This window comes from Canis lupus, chromosome 32 (genome assembly GCF_003254725.2).
Source record: "Canis lupus dingo isolate Sandy chromosome 32, ASM325472v2, whole genome shotgun sequence".
In the NCBI taxonomy this organism is placed as follows: domain Eukaryota; kingdom Metazoa; phylum Chordata; class Mammalia; order Carnivora; family Canidae; genus Canis; species Canis lupus.
Genome location: NC_064274.1, coordinates 22,416,257 through 22,422,256, shown reverse-complemented (window position 1 = coordinate 22,422,256; position 6,000 = coordinate 22,416,257).

Genomic DNA, 6,000 nt, shown 5'->3' with positions numbered 1-6,000 from the left:
GACAGAGAGAGAGAGAGAGAGAGAGAGAGAGCATGAGCAGGGGGAAGAGGGAGAAGCAGGCTCCCTGCTGAGCCCAAAGCCCGTTGCAGGGCTCCATCCCAGGACCCCAGAATCATGACCTGAGCTGAAGACAGATGCTTAACTAACTGAGTCACCCAGGTACCTCAGTAGTTTCTTTTTGCACAGCTATTTGTTTTGCTTCAGTCATAAATGAAACTCTTTCTCCAGACCCTCAGTGGCCTAGATTGCATGTCATTCCCACAGCTTATAAGCAGGCTGGAATAGCAATTTCTGGCATATTCAGCTCTTATACAGGAAGGCAGCTTGCCAACAAGGATAAATTTGGAGAAAAAGAGTGGTTTGGGGTGGCTGAATCTGTGTCTACCACAAAAGTGGCTGAATCTGATTCTGTAAATATGGCATGGAAAAACTATCTCATTTCATCATTCCCTTTAAATCAAATTGCATTAGACTTTCATGCATGGCGGACTAAAGTCCCCATGCTTCCACGCATATGAGGAAATTCAATCATAGTCTATGATCTGGGTTCCCCCAATGCAAAGGTTCTGTGACAGTATTCTATGTCAAAGCATCAGGGAAAACCATCGACCGGCACCCGACACGAATTTCCACTGAAGGGCCCATTGTTGCAATGTGCACAGAACCTTTGGATCTAATGTTTGAGCTGTTTCTGTGTCTCTCATTGCTTAGACTCATAAACTGATAGTGAGACTGGGAACCGTGATGTCATAGGTAATACCTCCCTCGATACACCATCCTTCCAAATCATCCTTTCAAAGCCTTGCCATTGTCCTGCTGTAGCGCTTGCAAGAGATGTGCTGACCTCTGATAAAGTCTTTTATCTTTATAAAGACTTATCCTGCCACGTGAGGGAACCTCCCCATCATCTCTATCTTCTCTCTCCTCTTCTCTTTTTATAGCATAGATAATTCTTTTATTGAGTTCCACCTTGGACGTATACCTGCAAAAATCCTTGAGACAAGGAGATATGTGGCTCCAAACTAAAAAGAGAGGGGGATATGTAGAGATAAAATCATGAAAGAACAAAAACTCATTCCAATTCTCACCTTAGGGTTGTCAGAAATAGAACATTAAAATACAGGGGGTCTAGCTCAGTTTGAATATCAGATAAATAATGAACTTTTTTTAGTATGAGCTTGTCCCATACATTTAGAACAAAATTAAATGGGCATCATGAATTTTTTTTAAAGATTTTATTTATTCATTTTAGAGAGAGAGGGAGAAAGAAGCTGAAACAGACTGTACTGAGCCCAGAGCCCAACATAGGCTCAATCCCACAACCTCAAGGTCATGACCTGAGCAGAAATCAGGAGTGGGAGGCTCAAATGACCATGCCATTCAGGTACCCCAGGTATCGTGGGTTTGATCCGGCAACTGTAAACCTCCCCTTCTCCATAGAAAAGGTTGTAACAGGCATAATTGCTAATTTTGGCTTGAGGCTTAGAGGAGAGGTTGCTTTCACAAATATAGATTTTAGAGACTTACAATTAGAATACAGCGGCAGCCCCCAATTTATAGCAGCAATGTCCACAATATCCAAAATATGGAAAGAGCCCAGATGTCCATTGACAGATGAATGGATAAAGAAGATGGGATGTGTGTGTGTGTGTGTGTATACAATGGAATAATCAAAAGCCCACCGAATCTACTACATAGAGACTTGGAGAGGTCACTTTCAAGTGCAGTTGTGACTGGAACCACAGCTGTGGAGCTAGAGCCCAGGTAGCCTGGGAGATGGTGTTACTGGTGACAGGACTCACAATCACCGCTTCCAGGTGCCAAGAAAATGACAGTGTTCCATGTAGCACTCTCAAAGCTCTCCCCCACAACTGTGCTCAACCTCCCTGCAGGGATTCAATGCTCCCCTCCACAGCATTGTATTCAAATGCAGGGCTTACACTATTCAGTTATTTTGGAATCACTGTAACATTTCCAGAAAATAAGAATACCTTATGTCTCAATTGCCAGCAGAAATGACTTTGAAATGAAGCAGGAGGAAGTTTCTTTGAATCAGAAGGATCGAGCAGTAACTTCAGTGGTGATTATTATTCCATCTGTTGATGTGATTATGGAAATTCTGGCGGAGACTGTGAAGTCTTGTGCACTCTGCTGTCCCCGTACTCCCCAAAGGATGGAGGGCTGCCAGTTATGCAAAGTGCTGGAAAGGGATGAAAGCAAACCACTGACCTTGAAGTGCTGCTCAGGAGTGCTTAACCCTTTTGATATAGGTAGAGAGTTTGTTTATGCATATTTACACAGCCTTGCAAAAGCTCTTCAGATGTTCTTAACTGAAATTTTTTTTCTAAGCCGGCCTCTGAACTCCACTGCATGGTATCCAAAGAAGTCAATGAAGCTCAGAGGGGATAAAATAAAAAGCAGCAGTAAGTTTATTTGAAAAAATGGGATATCATATGCACTTGGCAATGTGAACAACTGAGGAAAATGTGACTTGACCGATGCTCATGTTTTGCGGCCAAAACCAAAAAAATAATTCTTGTTAAGAAAAACAACAATATAAAGGAACTAGCAGTCTTAAGCTCTTATATTTTTGTTGTTGGGCATAAAGGTGGTCAAGGGATATAAGAAATGCTACTACCTAAAAAATTATTTGACTTTGAGGCACAGATTCATTTTTAACAGAAAAGACAGAGATTATCCCTTCATGACATCAAATTCCTCAAGAAGAGTAAAACAATGGAATGTCATGTGGATTCTTCCAAATCTTGGGAAATTTTGTTACTGCAGGCATTCAGTCTGGATATTTTTTAAAAAAGATTTTATTTATTTATTCATGAGAGACAGAGACAGAGAGAGAGAGAGAGAGAGTGAGAGAGGCAGAGACACAGGCAGAGGAGAAGCAGGCTCCATGCAGGGATCCCAACACTGGGACTCGATCCCAGGTCTCCAGGATCAGGTCCTGGGTTGAAGGCAGCACTAAACCACTGAGCCATCCAGGCTGCCCTCAGTCTGGATTTTTAAGATGTTCCTACCCAAATGGTTGGGATCTCTGAAGGTATGCTTTTCTTCCCTCTACATTTTTTTGTGAGGTAATATTTTCTCTCTGAAAATAATACAGTGGGGAATTTTGTATGCCTCTTCAGAGCACTAGCTTTAGGTGCTTTGTAATTACTATGATTCAGCTTCTCCAGTGAACCATGAGATGCTGTCAAAGAGGAAAGTTTCTGTGCATCAACATTTATTGAAATACCTGTGAATGTGAAGTGACTTATTTCAGACTCCAAGAGATGGTTTTGAGTAGATTCATTCAGGTCATTGTCCATGGAAGCTATTTATCATTTAGGAGTTTTCTTGTCCACTTCCAACTGCTTACCCTCACCCTAGCTCCCCAGGGGACCTAGACTAAGGATAATCCATGGCGATCAAAAATGAATTGTGGACACCATTGTGCGTTGGTATCAATCCAATGGGATCAGTTTAAGATCACACATAACCATCATTCAAAGTTTTCAGTGTTGCATACTTTTAGTTCAAAGTGACATGAAGGAAAGTTTTATTTGATCTCTTTTAGCCAAGCTACTTCTTTGGTCTTTTTTTTTTTTTTTTTTTTTTGAGAATTCTAATCCTAATTGGAATTTAAGAAATTAGAATGACTTCATTAATCTAGGTCCTAAATAAAGTTAAAGCAGGTTTGAAAAGAATTAGTCTAGGGTGCCTGGGTGGCTCAGTAGGTTAGGCATCTGCTTCAGCTCCGGTCATGATTTCAGGGTCCTGGAATTGAATCTCTCATCAGGCTTCCTGCTTCTGCAGGGAGCTTGCTTCTCCCTCTCCCTCTGGGGGCCACACTCCCTGTTTGTGCTCTCTCTCTCTCTCTCTCTCTCTGTCAAATAAATAAATAAAATCTGAAAAAAAAAAAAAAAGAATTAGTCTAGAGGCAATAGACCTGCTACTTTAAACCAAAAGTGTGATAATGAAATTTGTACCACCAGTACTAACATTTTTTAATGCCAGATGACTTTTTCTATAACATGGAATATTGTTATGATTTTAAATTATGGACAGTGTTGTTGAGTCATGAATATATTTAGGAAAATGCCATTGGCTAATATTTAGTAAAGCAAAAATTGTTTAAAATTGTTTCCTCTTTCCTTCTTATTTGTTCTCTCATATTATAGAATGACATCTATCGGGCCTGGGAGCGAGATGCAAAGGGTTGACTGACAGTTTTACCACAAGCCAGTGCAATACGGGCATCCAACCCCTCTGGATGGTTACTTTTTTTTTTTTTTTTTTCAAAATTCTTCCCCCTGTATTTAGTTATGAGTCCAAGGACTCCTCAGATCTGTTTTGTAAATAACCATAGTGAAGTAGAGCAGGACTGGTCTTATAAAAAGGTTAATTGGCATTATTTGGAGGACTCTTTTCATCAGTTTAATAAATATTTGTTGAGGACTTTTGTATGTTGGGCATTATTATAGTTATCTGGAAGCTGATAAAAAATAACAAATCAACAGTCTTGGTGGAAGAGAACAGATGATAAACAAATAAATAGAAGTTGTAGCTTGTAGGAAATAGTTTACTGCTATAGTGAAAAATAAAGAGGGGAAAGGATCAGGGAAGCCTGAGAGTGAAGAAGAAATTACACTTTTATTATTTATTTTTTTGAAATTACACTTTTAAATATGTTTCTCATGAAAGGCTTCCTTGATTAAATATTTTTTAAAGATTTATTTATTTATTCATGAGAGACACACAGTGAGGCAGAGACATAGGCAAAGGAAGAAGCAGGCTCCCCGCAGGCAGCCCACTGTGGGACTCGATCCCAGATACTGGGATCAAGGCCTAAGCCAAAGGCAGATGCTCAACTGCTGAGCCACCCAGGCATCCTGATTAAATATTTTTGACCAGAGATCTATAATGGGTGAAGGAGAGAACTTTTGGGATATCTAAGGAAGAGCACGTCAGGCAGAAAAATATAGCAAGTGCTAATGATCTGAGGCAGGAGTGAGCCCTGCAGACTTGAGTGACAATTAGGCAGCTCACCGGTTGGAATCAAGTAAGCAAGAGGGAGTGGGCATGATGACTGGAGAAGACATCTGGAGGAAGAGAAGGCCTGACCCAGAGGGGCCTTTTAGAATACTGTAAACAACTTGAATTTTACTCTGAGATGGGTAGTCATTGATACGGTCTGGCTTAAATTTCAACAATATCACTTAACTGCCCTGTTGAAAATAGATTAGAGGGAAAATGGTGGGAACAAGAAAACCAATTAAAAATCTATGGGAATAAGAAAACTGGCAAGACAATGAGTGTCATTTGTACCAGGGTGATGTCAGTGCTCATGGAATTTGCAGCTTGATTAGATACAGGAGATGAGAGGAGAGAGGTGTCAGAGGTAACTTTAACTTTTTGGTCTGAGCCTTAGATCAACAGGAATCTTCATTTATTGAGATGGGAAAGAAGGCAAGCTCGTGAACTCCTTGGTATCTGTTCCTTGGCCTTGTTCCTTGATCTGTTGCTGTTCATCCAGTGAGACAATCCACTTCATTTCCTCCCACCATTTCCTAATCACCTGGAGGTTTGAAAAGCCTGAACCCTCTGGTATTTACCTTGTAGCTTAGAAAATGGGTTGTAAGTTTTATATTCTATCAACATGATGATTTTCCAACATTTTAGTAACAGAGTGAAAGTAGGTGTGTTTTTGTGTGTCTGTTGTCAGGACTGTTTAAACATGTTCATGTCTTAAAAGGAAGACAGATTCACCCCTCAGAATTTCACATGGCCCCAAGCAGAAGGTACCTTGAGCACTTGACTCACTATTGTCGATGACTTTTAATTACACTATTGTTTCCATCTTGAATGCTTGTTTATTTTAGGCCTCATGACAGATGAGCTCACCCAGATCTTAAAATGCAGAATTTAAGATTGTGTCAGACTATAATTTCATGCTAACTTTGTTTATTCCCCTCTTCAATTACTAAAGTTACCACCCTAGACTCT